At 45.2% G+C, this 16,332-nt stretch overlaps 1 protein-coding gene across 2 annotated transcripts in view; it reads left to right on the forward strand.

Annotated features, from left to right (window-relative positions):
- The first annotated feature begins 2,506 nt into the window (after positions 1-2,506).
- The window catches only part of C5H1orf21 (chromosome 5 C1orf21 homolog), a 221,154-nt gene continuing 207,328 nt past the window's right edge, over positions 2,507-16,332 (forward strand). Inside the window, exon 1 of one of the 2 annotated variants that reach the window (XM_090048257.1) lies at positions 2,507-2,710. The gene's annotated coding sequence lies outside the window, so the exon portion shown is untranslated. Of the gene's footprint in view, positions 2,711-10,112; positions 10,228-16,332 lie in introns of those variants that run through there. The other variant, XM_090048258.1, reaches the window with a different exon arrangement.

A 16,332-nucleotide genomic window follows, 5' to 3' on the forward strand; every position in this document is an offset into this window, starting at 1 on the left:
ATTGTTCTAACAGTTACACAAGTTGTATGGATATGTTTTTTAAAGGAGTTAGAGATGCTAGATATTACACCCAATAGTTTGTAGCAATGATGTTTTTCTAATGTAGGTGGGCCCCGTATGTCCATAGCAGTTTCAATGTTTAAATCTGAGAGGTGTGAATTGTCCCTTTCATATTGACAGATTGTTAGATCTGAAACCTAATTATGTCTTTTCCCCATGTAAGATATTTAGAGATGTCTTGAATTTAGTCACTGAACACAATCAAATAAGAGGGGATAAAAACTCTGCTCTCCCCTTTCTAGAGAATCGTTTGTTGCCCTTCACTTGAGGTATGTTTTATTTTTTTTTATAACAACCTGCTATTTGCTGGCTGACTTTTGCACAATGCTAGTTTTGTACTGGACAGTAGGGACAGTCATTCTAGAACATAGTTTCCAATACAGCAGTGATTCTCAGACCTTGGCTTCCAAGCCACAATGGAATTATCACCTGTCTCTTCACAGAAAATTTTATCAAGGTTTGGGTTTTTCGTTTGTTTTCACATACACTCGTCATGTCTTTTCTGAAGTCATCAGTAATGCAATATATGTGCCATCTATCTTTGGTGGACTGTACAAATGTTAACTGATGTGTCAGCTTGCTTTCTTTTGAACTGGAGTGCACTTGATGTGTTTCACTTAGAGGTGTGTACAGGGTTCCCTTGCTTTATGCTGTATATTCGTTCCTGGAAAGTGGCGCATAACTTGAATTCACATAAAGGGAACCCACTCTACAAAGTAAGAAATAGGGATACGTTCCAAGACCTCGACTGTACTGACCCCCAGGCCCATTTCTACCACTTTTACAAGACAATTTTCGTGCTCGCCAACACCAGACAGTACACATAAGCACTATCATAGTGGAGATGACAACTACAGAAACACATCACAGTCAACAAGGGAGGAGCACAGATCCACACAAGAGACTGTATTTTGGTGTGCGTCATTCCCACAATGCACTGCACAAAGTAGCTGACCGCAGGCTTCCACCACACTGATCACGAGAGTGAATTTACCTCACATGTAACAGTTTTTTGGTATCAAAAGGGTCACTGCATAAGACTGAATTTGCACATACAGAACCCGCATAAAGCAAGGGAAAGCTTTATGTTGTGGTGGCTTTTTGGCTAACACTGACTGCTCAAGAGGTCCCTTGCCCACTAGGAGACTGTCACTGCAACAGGGCACTGCATAGTCCCACAGCTCTCTATGCCTTGCTTCTAGCTCATTGGTCTCACTTTGGGAAGATGGAGAATCTCTGTCCCTGGTCAACATAGGGGAGAACATGTAAATAAGAATGAAGTAATTGAGGTATCTTGGCCTTGGCCCATTATCATGATTTTGAAGCCTGGAATTGGGGACCTTGAACTAGTCCTAGAATCAGATGCACTTAGGGGATGCGTTCCTTCTGCTCTGCATGAGACCTACCGCATCCAGAAATGGCATTGCTAATTAAGTGGATGAAAAGCACTAAATATTATTGATGGTGCAGTCACCTACCCTGAAAATCTTCAAAATGAGACTGGACAGTCACCTTGCTGGGGTCACTTAACCCCAGTTGTCTTTTCCTGCCTCGTGCAGGGGGACCGGACCCGATGATCTACAAGGTCCCTGGCAGCCCCTGCCAATCTATGAATCCACGATGGTAATCCAGTGCAGATCATTTTAGAGGCAACATCCATCCAACATACTCCCCTACCTCTAATTTCCAATTTCAAAGCCTGGTAAGCATCATTTAATTAGTCATAATGTGTATTTCAGTGGCATCTATACCCCTGCCTTATCTGACCTTGAGATCCCAGTGTTGTAGGCTCAGTACACAGTCATACTTTAGCAAGAGGCAGGCTCTCCCTTGACAGCTTTCCTGCCAAAACCAACGGGGCTGACAAAGAGGGGAAGTAAGGCAACTGCTGGAGGTCACACAGCAGTCCTGACCTAATGCTCCTCACTCCTGACCCAGTGTGTGGGCCAGAGGGGATGTGTGGGGGGCACGGGAGCCCCAAGCAGCTCCTTACAGCCTGGAGCTCTGCCAGCCTGCAAGGGAAACGCCTCAGCCCCCCGATTTTTCTCCTTAAAAGGAGAATCCGGTTTTAAAGTTTGCTGGCCCATCTTTAAGTGCGTTCGCGACCCCTTCACAAATCCTTGCGACCCACTGTTGGGCCTTATGCCGCGTGGTCTCTCAGCTCCGCTCCCGGGCGGGAGATGCCTGGCGGGCCTGGGGCTCCTTCCCCTACTGTGCGCTGCCCCGCGCGCTCCTGGCGGGCGCCGTCCCCGCGGCAGCCCCGCTCCACGTCCGGACGCCGCCTCCTTGCTGCGGGAAACACTGGAAGGAGCCACCTCAGGTTGGGGGCCGAGGGCAGCAGGAAGGAGCTGCAGAAGGGCGGGAGAGGGAGGGGGCAGCTCAGGCGCTCCCCGCCTGCCGGAGCGGCCCCGCCCCTCCCTTCCCCTCCCCTTCCCCGGCGTGGCCACTCCCCCTGCTCCCCGGAGAGGCCGCCCAGCGCCGGGGCTGCCGCTGCCGCCGTGAGAGGAGCGGAGCAGAGCGGACCGGACGCGGGCTGCAGCCGCTGCCTCCCCTCCCGCCCCGCGCAGCCCGAGCTCCGGCCCTCCCGCAGCCCTGGGACGGGGGGGACCCGGGCGGGAGGAGGAGGAGGAGCAGCAGCAGCGCGGCGGAGGTGAGTGCAGCCCCGCATCCCCGCTGCTCTACGCGGGGAGGCCTGCGGGGAGCCGGGATGCAGGCGGAGGGGCAGGGATGCTGCGGGGAGGCCTGGGCTCGGCCCGGCCCCTTGCACTTCTCCAGCTGCCCCCCTCCCCCCAGCCAAGTTGGGCTCGGGGGAGAGGAGGGGCGGGCTCCCCGGGGGCTGCTGAGCTTTGTGACTGCTGGTTTCGGGGCATCTGCCCCCCCTCCCCAGGGTTGCCCCTGACCTCGCTGGCAGGGCGATGGGACGGGGAGCAGACCTTGCCTTCCTCCTCTGCAGTTTCCAAAGTGCAGCCCTTCTGCCCAGGCTCCAGGGACAGCTTTAAATTGCGGGCTTGAAAACAACCACCAATAAAATAAAATAATTGCTCTTTTGGGTCTATTTTTTTTAAACTGGTCATTTAAAAAAAATTAAAATAAATCGGAGTTCTGTTTGAATTGTAGCCTGCCCTTATAAAGGTCCTGGCAGCAGCCGTGAATCTAGACTGGAGTAAGATATTAATATCCTGTGCGTTTTCCGAAATCCCAAGAGTTGCGCAAGAGGAATCTGGGGCTGGAGAGCTCTGACTCTCGCAGGGAACCAATGGCTGGGGAGCTCCCAAGCCGAATTTAAGGGAGGGGGAACCCTCTCCCCTTTTTTTAAGGCTTAAAAGAGAAAATGCATTGCAGCATCCAGCAGCTGTTAACTAGCCAGCGCTGACACCATCACTGAGTTAACTGTAGATGTCAGACTGTGCTCACCCTGGTGTGATGTCAGACTCCTAATACATGGAGCAGTGGAGAATTTTGTGCTGGCTAAAGATGCTGGATGCATCTCTTGTTTGTTTGTAGAATAGGTGTGGCATGGACAAGAGGTAGCAGACCCTTTCCCCTCCTTAGTGCTGGTTCTGCTAGATAGGCGGTTCCCTTGGGACAGCAGAATAATCAGTAACTGTCTGCATGGGTACACTGCAGGCTGGTAGGAGTGGATAGTTGCCAGTTCGCTTGGAGCACAGTTGGTGCTGGCCAAGCTCCCTTCTTTATAAATAAGCCCCAATCCTACCCAAAGGGATGACCTGCAGGAGTAAAAGGGTAGTTTGCTCACAATACCTATCTGAACCTGAACTTTTTGGCCAAGGCTGTCTGCATGGATGTCAGTCATGAGTGATGTGTACACCTGGCCATTGGATTCAAGACTGAGGTAAACAACTGGGTTCATCCAGAACTGTGGTCTTGATGACTGATTTCTGCTGACTTGCATACAAGGCATTCGACTAAAAGTGAAAGGTGTTGTATTCGATTACTCAAGCCATCTGGTTTCCCTCCAGATACCTATTCCCAGTTGCTTAGAATACTGAAAAGCTGATTAAACTATTCTTGTGCTCTGCTTAGATTAAAAATTTGTGCATATTTTGTTTTGTATGCCTAGGTATTTTATAAAGGCTGTAAGACATGTCCTAACTATGGCTCTAAGATCTGCCCCATGCACAGGTAGTTGAAGTTTGGCCTTTAGTGCTGTGCGCAAGGTAGAGTGATGTTGGAGATGATTTCTTACCTTTGTTTTGTCATCTTGTCAAATTAGGCAACATGACTGACTTTGTGAGATACCAAAAGAGCGTTATTGCAGACTCTTCTACCCTTGTTATTGTAGCTTCTTATAGAGTCTTCAGTCATATATTGCTTTGGGTTTTGGTTTTGCTGTTTTCTTTAATTAAGACTTCGGAATGATGTACAATAATTGGTCTGTCCTTGCTTGAACAGCATCTAAAATAGTCTTAGGAGGTATTTAATATGTTGATTTACTTCCAAAAGGCACATACATGGACGAACAGTGTCAGAAATAAGGCATGCTTATTTTGGGGTGGGAAAGGAGGAGGAGTTTTGCATCAGTGTTGTGAAAGCTGTAATTTACAAGTATGACGTCAGAGATGTGAAAGATAAGCTTTTATGTGACATGAAATCTAAATTACAGCTTTGTTTTTATATCCAATAATTTATTTTGAAAAGCTTTGTTGTTCACTTAATAGCGTATGTTATAGTTGCAACAAGATACAACAGGATGTGTTTTTGTTGTGCAATAATGCTGAGTGGTTTTACCCTGTGTCTCAGCCTACGCTGGGTGTGAGGTTATTACACATTGTCTACCCACCATGTTGTGTCTAGTACAGTACCCAACTATGAAGCATTGTCCAAGTGTTAAAATGTTGCTTTCATGTGACATATCATTTGGTTCATACTGTTTTTTCAAATATGTGGTGTTGCCAAAAGCAAGCATCTTCTATTAATCTATGCTGCAGAGAGTTGCTTAGGTGTTTAAGGGTAATATTTGTTGTACAGTCAGATTAACAAAGGTTAATGAATATTTACCATTGAGATGTGTGCAGCATTTTAGTGCTGTGTATTTTCCAAATACGTATTTGAAGTGGCATTGTAACATATTAAAACTATTTTCAACAAACTTCTATACTTTTTTTCTTGTTTTGTTTTATTAGTGATCTTGTGTTCTAGTAGCGTTCTTAAATGTGTTATCTCTTGCATGTGCTTAGCACTTTTAGTGTGTGGTCCAGAGGGTTTTCAGTCTAAACCCAGTCATATAAAAGTTGTTCAGTAGCTGCAGAGCTCTGAGCATGGTTGATTTCACTGGAGCTCCAAGTAGGTACATGCATATCTCAATGCAGGACTGGTGCCTAAGAAGGGAAGAAATAAAACCCATAGCATTTTTAATACACATTAACTGTACCTGGCAGCCCTTCAGCTTATCCATTATTTGTTGGCCAGTCTCTTGTAGTTGTTTCAGAAGTGGTAGGTAGAAGGAAAGATTTGAAGAAGTCATCTTACGGGTCAGCTTGGGGAAGAAGATTGGGAGTAGAGTGGAAGAAGACGCGAACATCTTTGTGGGAGTACTGGACAGTGAAAGCAAGCTGCTTTGGAACAGAAGAAAGCTGACTTCATAAAAGACCATAGCGACTGAATGAGGAAAGACAAGTGTGAATGGCCCCCATCTCCTGGACCTGCGTAATGGAAAATGGAAACTTTATGCATAGAGCTGTGTAGCAAGGACAGTCTTTTGTTTATGTGCTTGTACACTGCTGGACTCAGTGGGGTCCTGGTCTATATCTGGAACTCTTAAGCATTACATATCCTAGTAGCAGTCATGTTAGGATCCCTACTCCATGTGAATTTAGAAGTAAAAAAATCTTTTTTTCTGCAGAGAACCTATAATCTAAAAATACAAGCACTGTTATTACTATATGAGGTGGTGTAATTTCTTTGTTGGGGGAAGGGAATGGCTTTTCTGTTACCAGTAAGAAGCAGTTTCATGTAGATCTTCATCATGACATAGGGCCCAATCTACTCCTTTTAAAATTAATTGGCATTTTGCCTTTGACTTCAATGGAAGTAGGATATAGCCTGTGTTGTCACTGTTCCCTGCATCTGAACTTCCTTTAGCATAAGATAATGGAACAGTGTTATATTTGGAAGTAAGCTAAAAAGGGAAGAAAAAGGGTGGATGTACTCAAGCAAAGTGTACTGCTGTTTCTTGCCTTGTTGTGTCTTCTTTCTGAAGTATCTCGTCTGAGAAGTGCAGTCCTATGTAAGTGAGTGCCACTACTATGGGATATTACCGACATCTGCGGTAGTATTATAGTGTATTGATTCATTATCTATGTTGGGATTATGTTGTATACCAAGTGCACTGATTTCGACATGGGCAGGTGCTTTCTAGCATAGGTAAAATTGTTCATTGTTGTAGGATTCTTGAGAGGGGGACGGTGAAATGCAGTGCTAATTCTTGGTACTTGTAAGAGGTTTTTCTTTGTTGGTATACATCTGTGTCAACCAAGATATATTACCGGGTTAGTATTTTTCTGATTTGGTTCTGAAAAGCATACTCTTCAAATGCAACACAAGGCTTGTACAACAATATGATTGTAATGTAAGTACTTGTCATTGTGGCAGGTCTGGGGGGCATTGGCGGGAATACATTTCCTCTTAATGTTGTGCAGAGTAGTAAAATGGTTTCTAATGCAAAAGTATCTCAGACAGAGTATGTCAAGCCTTAGCATTTATGTAAAGAAGCTAACATTTGCTTTGTAAATACAGATAACAGTATACAATAAACCAAATATACCAATCAATCATCAAGGATGCGCTTTTAGGCATTGCTCATGGTCTCTTTTATATAGTGAAAAGGTGTGTGTGTGTGTGTGTGTGTACACCTCTGTATATCTGTAGATATATATATACACACATATATAATTAGAAATAAAGTAATGAAATTTCTGCAGCTACAAATTTCTTTTGTATATAGGTTTCAGTGGGTCTTTATACAAAACTGTTCAGAGTACAAAAGAATTGTTGTATGCCAAAGAGTGACTTCAGCAATTTTGTTTGAAGTTCCTGCCAAAGTAAATCTTGGTAAGGTATCTGGTGCAATGTCTTGCAGGGGTATGTTTAACAGAGTGGCAATAAAGAACTGCATTAAGCGGTTTTACATTAAGAACCATATAATCCATGGGGGAAGCGTGGCGTGGTCTCTAAAATTCTTGTTTTGCTTACGTTTCCACTTAATGTCCAAACTGTTTTAAGAAGATGTGAATTTTACCAAGTTTCATTTTATGTTCCACATCCCTCTGGGGGGAAAATCTTCTTGACTCTGGTTGGAAGAATGCCCACCATAGAGGCTGCTGTGTTGGTGATTCAGGAGTGTTATGCAGGTTTTAGTGGTTGTCTGGGTGACAGAGTTTAAACTAGATCCCTGTACTAGTGGAAACAGCAGTTATGTATGGTGAGTTAAAACAAACTTTCCTCTTCCACCCTTCTTCCTTTACCCAAAAAAAACAAAACAAAACCCTTCTTAAAGGCTATTTTGTGCAGTATTTTTGCTCTTTTCCAAAAGGGTGTGGCAGTTCTGTAAAATGATGTTCAGGGTGGGACAGTAGAAGGAGACTGGACATAGAAATATTTTCTGCCTTTCCTTAAAATTAGGAAAGTTTCAGTAATAACACTATACAGTAGCATATGTAGGCATACTTTAAGTCTAACAGAACCCAGTAAAATAAAGTATGAAACCCCAGGTTGCTCCTTTGGATTAGCTACCACTGCATTTGTGCTACTGCCATTGCTACCATGGGAGCTGGAACTGCCTGTGTGTCGCATGCTGCTGGGTATGGAGTTGCCCTGATACACCCTCGCATGTAGCTGTATTGAGGCATTTTAAGTTTGTATGTTTCCTATCTTTGCTTCTACCGGTGATAATGATAATCCATGACCAGTGAGTAGAGAATTCATAATTATGAATTGTGTATTTAGTGGAGGAGTATTCCTAGGTCTACAAGTAGGGTGGGCACTCTCCCAAAAGGATATGTTAAGAGCCTGATCCATAACCAAGATTCTAGCCCATAAGCTGTTTATAAATACCATGGCTTCGCCTAACTTGATTCCTTGAAATCTGACTACACATCTAAAACATAAAAAGAACTACATTAACATGTGCTTCTGGGGGTAGTTTAGCTGAATTTTCCAAGTATAGGAGCAAGAAAGTTGTTTTTAAGGTCTAAGGACTTTTGTAGTGGTCTGCGCTTGGTGGTTTCTCCCTCATGCTCTCCAGTGGCCCTTATAATAAAAGCAAAGCAACTTTCACATCGTTAGGCACATTTTGGCATATGGATGTCTGAATTTTAGACTTAAAACTAATCAGATTTTTGTGTTCATGCAATTTTAGGACACAACGAAGGAGATGTTTCAGCATAAATGCTTAAAGAAAAGAACAGTGTGTTATTTCTGCGTTTCTTACGGTAGCAATGGCATTTGCTGTGACTGAAGTGCTTTTAGATGGCACATGAATGTTGATGTGTCACCACTGGGGACTTGGACTTGTCATGGCTCACTCTTGTATAATGAGAATTTCTTTAAACTGCTTTGAATAGACATCAGAGGTGACTTTTTGGACACCTCCTTTTAGAAGTAGTTAAGAAAAGTGTGAGCCAGTGAACTAATCTGAGTAAAATAAGGTGAACACAAACTTTTTAATGCTCACTGAGCAGCCAGTTCTGTCTGTGACATCCCCTGGAGGACCAAATTAGGCTGCTTCTTCCTTCTTATAGTCCCCATATTGAATATGCCTTTCACCTCTTCCACTAGCCCATCCTGTCTGTCCGTTCTAATGGATAGCGTTGCTGTGCAGTCAAGATGTGGCAGCAAAATTTGCCATGGCTCAGTCTTCTCTTGCCTGCTGATGTAGATATATTGACCTAAATCTATCCTTGCTGCCATGGAGTCCTGTGAAATAAGAAAGGACAAGGAGTCCTTCCTCTTGCATTTTGAGGTGTTGTGTTGAGCAACATCATGAGGGTTGCTCAGGAAGGTTCTTGGTGCTCTTCTTCAGGTGGTATTCTTTCTCTTCCTGGTATAATGTGGATATATGCGACTCAGTAAGTTGTGCTTTGGTGAAGATTTGACAGAGTTCCTAGGAGCAATAGGGGGATAGCATTGTCTTACGTGAGTCTTTGTTTTTAACGGTAGTCCAAAATGAAGAACCTAAAACTGCTGAGTATCCCAAAGTAAATAATCTTGAGAAAAAGAAGTTCAGATGCCGCCTTTTCTGCTTTGGGATGAAGCTCTGGAGTTCTGTCCATTTCCCCTATTACAAAAATTGATTAGGTGTTCTTCAGTGGTCTCAAGACTCTTTTTTTCAGTTCTAGGGGAATGTTTTTGTATTATCTGTATTTTTTTCCCTTTGGACTTTATCTTAGAATCTAATTGTGCTTGTTATCTGTATCTTGTAATGTATATAGTTAGCTTATTGCCTGACCTTTGACTGTGGGTTCCTATAAATTAAAGGTGTCTACCAAATGCTAGTAAACCCAACCTCTGAACTTCCCAGTAAATAAATGGTGAAGAGCATTGGGTTTTTTGTTTGTTTGTTTTTTTTGCTGTACTCAAACCCCAAACCAAATGGGTCAAATTGCTTGTGCTCTGTCTTGGTTGTGTCAGGATGTATGTCTTCAAGATAAGGAGACCCTAATGGTTTTTCGGGGCTTCCCCTCTGTTTGCCTCTACAGTAAATTGCTTTGTTTCTCCCTGAAGTATCAACCAAAGAAACTGATTGTTTAAGGGAAGGGGGAGCTTTTGCCTTCCTTTGCCATCCTAATCAAAGTGGTTTACTTAGAAGCATGATAGTAAGACTTTTTTCTTCCCACATGTCCATCTCTCCTGATTGCAGATTACTGTCTCAAATCCTCATGTTTCACCTAGCAGAAATGTCCTAGGAAAGCTTTGGAAAATAAAACAGCTTGTCTGCATGTTCTGGAACGGATTGCTCCAGCGAAGGAACACGAGACAGCCCTGGGTGAACACGTCAGCAGCAGGGAGTGAATCTGTTATATCCAATGAAAACAGACAGGCTCCATCAAAGTGACAGAGGACCAAAGACTGATCCAAGACTAATGGGCAGATTATGATGATTGTCAGTTTAGAGAGTAGTGTTTTTTCCCATGACAGAAGCTGGCTCTGGTATGTATCTTTCTGTAACTGTAATATTTTGCGTGCTCAAAATGTTAGCATAAGGGGAATGGTCCTTGAGTCAAAGAACAGCAAAATCTCTAATATAGTTAGAAGAATAAATCTCAATCTCGTGGAGATAAATGAACTCTGGTACGTATAGTCTTGTGTGCAGGGTGGGACTTTCAAAGAGGCCTAAGGGAATGTGACCTAACAAGCCGTTATGTTTAGCCGACTGAAGGATGGGATTTCCTAAGGACTTGCTAACCTTCAACTGGTGATTGGGTGTTACGGAGCTTAAGTTGTTTTAGCACGCAAGCTGTGCACATAAGTATGTGTTGGGGGGTGGTGGGGGAGGTGGACAGGAAAGTTGTAACTAGAAAGGGGATGGAAAGGTCACCAGTTTGTGAACAGAACTGCATGTAAGGTCAGGGGAATTGAGCCTTCCTGCCCATGTGGGAAATTGTCCCAGAGATTTGTTGCTGAGGCAGTCAAAAATGACTGGGAAAGTGGGTTACAGAGCACATCTTAATCTGTGAATAGCTTAATGAAGAAGTAGACTACCTCATTAGCCAGTGGTCCAGGGCAGCTGTTGACTTTCCAGTGTCTACTTCTTGCCATATTATGTAGAATAAATGTGATTACCACTACTATAATTTTGCTTAACTCTAGTGTAGTAGGTTGGGAATACTGTGGGCTCCCTCCCAACAAAAATTGGTGAGGTTTATAATTTTCCAGAGGGCAGTTTAGAGTGTTCCATTTCTGTTTATCCTGAGTGAAATCATGAGTTAAAGGTAGCACACACAGCAGTATTGGTGACTGCTTTCCAATGATTCATTCATGCAATGTGTGTTGTTAAGAGTGGTTGTCTATACAGAGTTGGTTCCACTAGGCAGGCGCAGATTACTGGTTTCTATGTAGGTCAGTAAACATTGTGTACTCTATGTAACTCTTGTAGTTAAATAGACTTCTCTGTTAATCAAATAATTTAAGTGGTAGTTACACTTAGCATAGTCCAGGAACATATACAGACTATTGTTCCACATAAATGAAATGTTTTAGCTTTGGAAGAGGACTTCAGGATTTGGCTTGGACTTTATTGAGGGCAGCCCTGAGCAGAGGATGAGACCTCTGTACCATGCCAGGAAGAGGACCTGACGGGATGATGACTCACCCTTCCTATATGCTCCTTATTCCTGGGAGGTAGTAATTTACTACTGGCCTGTATCAGCAGAAAATAGGTAGCCACCCTGCGCTGGCTCAGCTACTCTGGTTAGAGTAGTTAAAACGGGTGGGATCCAAGTGTAGCTCATTCTTTGCCCCTCTTAACTCAGTTCCTACCCACTTGGACCAAAATCCAGGCCTCCCACAAAAAGTTGTAAGAGAGGATCCTTACAGCTTCATGCAGGCATATAGTCTAAATCACAATAGAGTCCTCAGATCAAACCGTTGTTAAGGGTTATTTTTTTCTGAGCATGGTTTGCAGGATTTGTCCTTTGGCCTACAGTAATTTCAGATTACCTTGACCCAACTATAAACTGATAGGTAGATAAATAGAGAAGCTAGTCCAAGTGACTGACTAAAATTTAGTATTGGTTTGGATGCTAATGAGAAAATCCCTGAACTCCCCATGACTACTGGAGAATGACAGATATTTAAGCTCTACAGTCAACTCTTCTACCAAAAAAAAAAAATATATATGAGGGTAAGTTATAGATCATGAATGAGAAATATCAAAGACCTGATCCTACGCACACACACGATAAATTTTGTTCATGTGAGCAGTCCCACTGATTTGAAAGGTGGAGGGAGGTGGGCAGTGTATCATAAAGAGGAATAAACTCACCAAAATAAGGTTTCATGCCCTCTTCGCTGACCTGTTGTTATCCTAGCCAAGCATACAAAGAGCTCACATGGAGTTCCCTGCTCTGGTGAACAAGTTAAGGGGCTGTGACTTGGATGACTGCACAGTCCGGTGGGTGGAGAATTGGCTGGAGGGTCGCACCCAGAGAGTAGTGGTGGATGGGTTGGTTTCGACCTGGAAGGGTGTGGGCAGTGGGGTCCCGCAGGGCTCGGTCCTTGGACCGATACTCTTTAATGTCTTCATCAGCGACTTGGATGAGGGAGTGAAATGTACTCTGTCCAAGTTTGCAGATGACACTAAGCTATGGGGCGAAGTGGACACGCCGGAGGGCAGGGAGCAGCTGCAAGCAGACCTGGACAGGTTAGACAAGTGGGCAGAAAACAACAGAATGCAGTTCAACAAGGAGAAATGCAAAGTGCTGCATCTAGGGAGGAAAAATGTCCAGCATGGCTACAGCCTAGGAAAAGACCTGCTGGGTGGCACGGAAGTGGAAAGGGATCTTGGAGTCCTAGTGGACTCCAAGATGAACATGAGTCGGCAGTGTGACGAAACCATCAGAAAAGCCAATGGCACTTTATCGTGCATCAGCAGATGCATGACAAATAGGTCCAAGGAGGTGATACTTCCCCTCTATCGGGCGCTGGTCAGACCGCAGCTGGAGTACTGCGTGCAATTCTGGGCGCAGCACTTCACGAAGGATGCGGATAATCTGGAGAGGGTCCAGAGAAGGGCCACTCGTATGGTTAAGGGCCTGCAGGCCAAGCCCTACGAGGAGAGACTAGAGAAACTGGACCTTTTCAGCCTCCGCAAGAGAAGGTTGAGAGGCGACCTGGTGGCTGCCTATAAGTTCATCAGGGGGGCACAGAAGGGAATTGGTGAGTATTTATTCACCAAGGCCCCCCTGGGGGTTACAAGAAATAATGGCCACAAGCTAGAAGAGAGCAGATTTAGATTGGATATTAGAAGGAACTTCTTCACAGTTCGAGTGGCCAAGGTCTGGAACGGGCTCCCAAGGGAGGTGGTGCTCTCCCCTACCCTGGGGGTCTTCAAGCGAAGGCTAGATGTGTATCTAGCTGGGGTAATGTAGGCCCAGCACTCTTTCCTGCTTATGCAGGGGGTCGGACTCGATGATCTATTGAGGTCCCTTCCGACCCTAGCATCTATGAATCTATGAATCCTCGTGGGGGAAACAGAACAAACCAAGAGATTTGTGTTCCTGTATTCATTTCTTATTCTGGCTGAGGAAAAATTGTATTGTTGTGCGGCTTTTTTGCCCTCTGTCTATTGACTTGGAAAGAGCCAAACAGAAGGTTTTGGGCAAAAATAAGACTGTAACCCGGTCCCTGTGAGAAGAGGCAGCTATATAAGTTGGTCGCTTGAAAACAGGGAATTTGTTCCAGTGTGGTTTCTCTTGCCTTGCACAAGTGCTCTGTGTAGTGTACAATTTTTTTCTAACTATTTAGTTGGTCTAATAACATTTACCCAAATAACCTTGTCTGCTTGGAAAAGGTAGAAGCAGGGCTTGAGACTGAAGGCAAGACAGGGTCATAGGAGGAAGATGACTTGCAGTGAGGATGACTGCTTGTTTTGTCATTGCCATGCCTGGGTTTTCTGGCTTTGTGAGGCCAATTTTGTTTTAATATCAGTAGTGCACTCTGAACCCAATGAGGAACATGGGTAGCCTTGGAAGACTCTTCATTTTTTTTATTTTGGCTCCACTTGATGAATCACTCTGCCCTATTTATCGTGCAGTTTGCCTAATTTTCTTAAGAAGTTGATTGCGTGTCTCTTTCCTCTTCTGTCTACTGCTTATCCTTTTCCTCATTGCTCTATTGTCTTTTAGGACCTTGCTTTCTCTCTGTTGCCATCACCACCATTCAGATCCCATGTACTTGCTTGAAGACTGCTTTGTACTGCTTGAAAAGCTTGAGACTGGCTAGTTTAAGTAGAATTTGTATTTGCAGTGTGTGGCTTTGGTGCAGTAGATTACACTTGGCATGGATAACATATTTTAGCACTAAACAGAGCTGGGATGGGAGTGCTTGACTCATGTTCTCTTTAGGGGAATTCTAAGCTGTAATCTCAGAAAAAGGTAGTCATGAAGAAAGGAGCATGTGGTCCTTGTGCATTAAGAGGATGGGCTACAGCAGGGGTTTTCAACTTTTTATAACAAGTGTACCCTTCTGTCTCAGTTTCGGCTCATGTACCACTTTATATTTTTTTTTTTCTTGTTTGTAATGGGAGGTGGGGAGGGCAGATCGAGGCCCCCGTGGTGAAGGTGGGAGTGGGGTTGAGGCTGGCACTATAGCTGGGGCAGGGCGTAGGATGGAGCTGTGAGTGGTTCATCTGGAGGTGGGGGGGGGGGCAAATTCTGCCACTGTGTACACCCTGAGAGGCTATGGGGGGCAGATCTGTGTGCGGGGCAAGGACGGGCTGCTGCTTGCTGCGGAGGCAGGAGGGGGCAGATGGAGGCCTCAGCGGTGGGAGAAGGAATTGAGCTGGGAGAGGGGCAGGGACTGCCCACCCAGGGAGGGGCATGGGATGATTTCCATGGCTATGCATACCCCTGGGAGAGCATGGGGGGGTGTGCCCCCATATTTGCATGCAGGGCATGGGAGGGCTGCAGCTGGTGCTGGGCTCTTCCTGGCGGTAGGGGCTGGGCTGGCTTTGTTTGGGAGCTGGGCAGCAGTAGCACTGGGAAGGAGGGACTGTGGGGGGTGCGGTGAATTCTGGAGTGGCTGAAACACCTCCCTGTAGTCCCGCTGCCATAGGCCCCCGTAGTGATGGAGGGAGTGATGCTGGGGCGGGCTGGAGCAGGGGCAGCCACTGCCCAGCCGGGACATGAGCAACTTGTCTGGTGGCTGCAGGGGCTGAACGCACCCTGGGAGGGCAAGGGGGGTACATGCCCCTAGATCTGCATGAGGGGTGGGAGGGATCTACGGGAGGGGCTGCAGCCAGCCCAACATTCACCATAGCCCCCAACCTCCTTCCCAGCTGTCCCATGCTTTGCCTCAGCTGGGCAGTGCCTGCCTCTGTTCCCAGCCCCACTCCTGCTCCCTCCCTTGCTGTGGGGGCCTACAGGAGCCGGGCTACCGGGTGGGGACTGAAACCACTCCAACTCCTCCGTTCCAGTGCCACCGCTGTCCAGCCCAACCCAGCCCTCCGGGAAGAGGCTGGAGCTGCCCTGGTTGCAACCTGACTCACCCTGTGCACAGAGCCAAGGGCATATTCCCCCGCAGGGTACACCTAGTGATGGGAGCTGGCATTCCCCCCTGCATGGCGCAGTCCCACCCCAGCCCCACTCCTTTCCCCACTCCCCTTCCCCCACAGCAGACGTACCAGCTGGACTTGGCTGCTCTCCACATGGTTGGGCAGTGCTCATGGACGCCTGCGTGCTGTGCTGCAGTTGTGCACATGCATGCGACAATTATTGGCCACATCAGTTCTATCTACCCCCATGACCCTTTTAAGTACCTCTAGGGGTACGTGTATCCCTGGCTGAGAACTCCTGGCCTACAGGTTTTGTATCACAAATTGATTGTTAAGTAAGGTAAGGAATGGAAACCAGGGCAGGGAATTACTTTTACACAGAGGTAGTGCCAGGAGTCTTGGTGTCAGGACTCTCTCAGTTCAAGGACCAGGTTACCAAGTAGCAATTTAATGCTGGTAGCTGACCCTTATGTACGTCAAAGTTGGCTCAACAGAGATGAACTTGGTGAAATTTTAAAACAAAATGAAAATTGTTGCAGTCTGGGGCTATATATTGACTGTCATTTCCCCTTAAATTTATGGATGAATCCCCATTTGTGCTGCATGCAGCTGCTTTTAACAATCTTTTTTGTTGCTTATCAAGTTCACTAAGCAATGTTATTAGGGCTGGATGAGAAACTTGGAAGGAACAGAATTGAACAAAGAAAATTCTGAGGGGAAGTGGAGGAAGCATAGGAGGGAGCACAAGTAAAAAAAAAAGGAAATGAGATAAGACTGAAACAGCCTTAGAAACTGGTGGTATGGAGGGAAATGATGGAAGGAGAATATAAAAATAGGAATAACAGAAATCATATTGTTAAACAATAAGGTACTCTAAAATCATTTTCGTATGAGATGTAGTGTTCTGATCAGCCATTTAAAAATAACTTATAGCCTCAGAAGCTGTGAATGATCAATATAGCAGGTCTGTGTCATACAGAAGAAGAAATCTAGGCTGGACTTTGGTTGACCTGCTTGAATTTTTTTTGAACAGAGAATGTTTT

This window comes from Crocodylus siamensis, chromosome 5 (assembly GCF_052110815.1).
Source record: "Crocodylus siamensis isolate JL-2025a chromosome 5, ASM5211081v1, whole genome shotgun sequence".
NCBI classification, from domain to species: domain Eukaryota; kingdom Metazoa; phylum Chordata; order Crocodylia; family Crocodylidae; genus Crocodylus; species Crocodylus siamensis.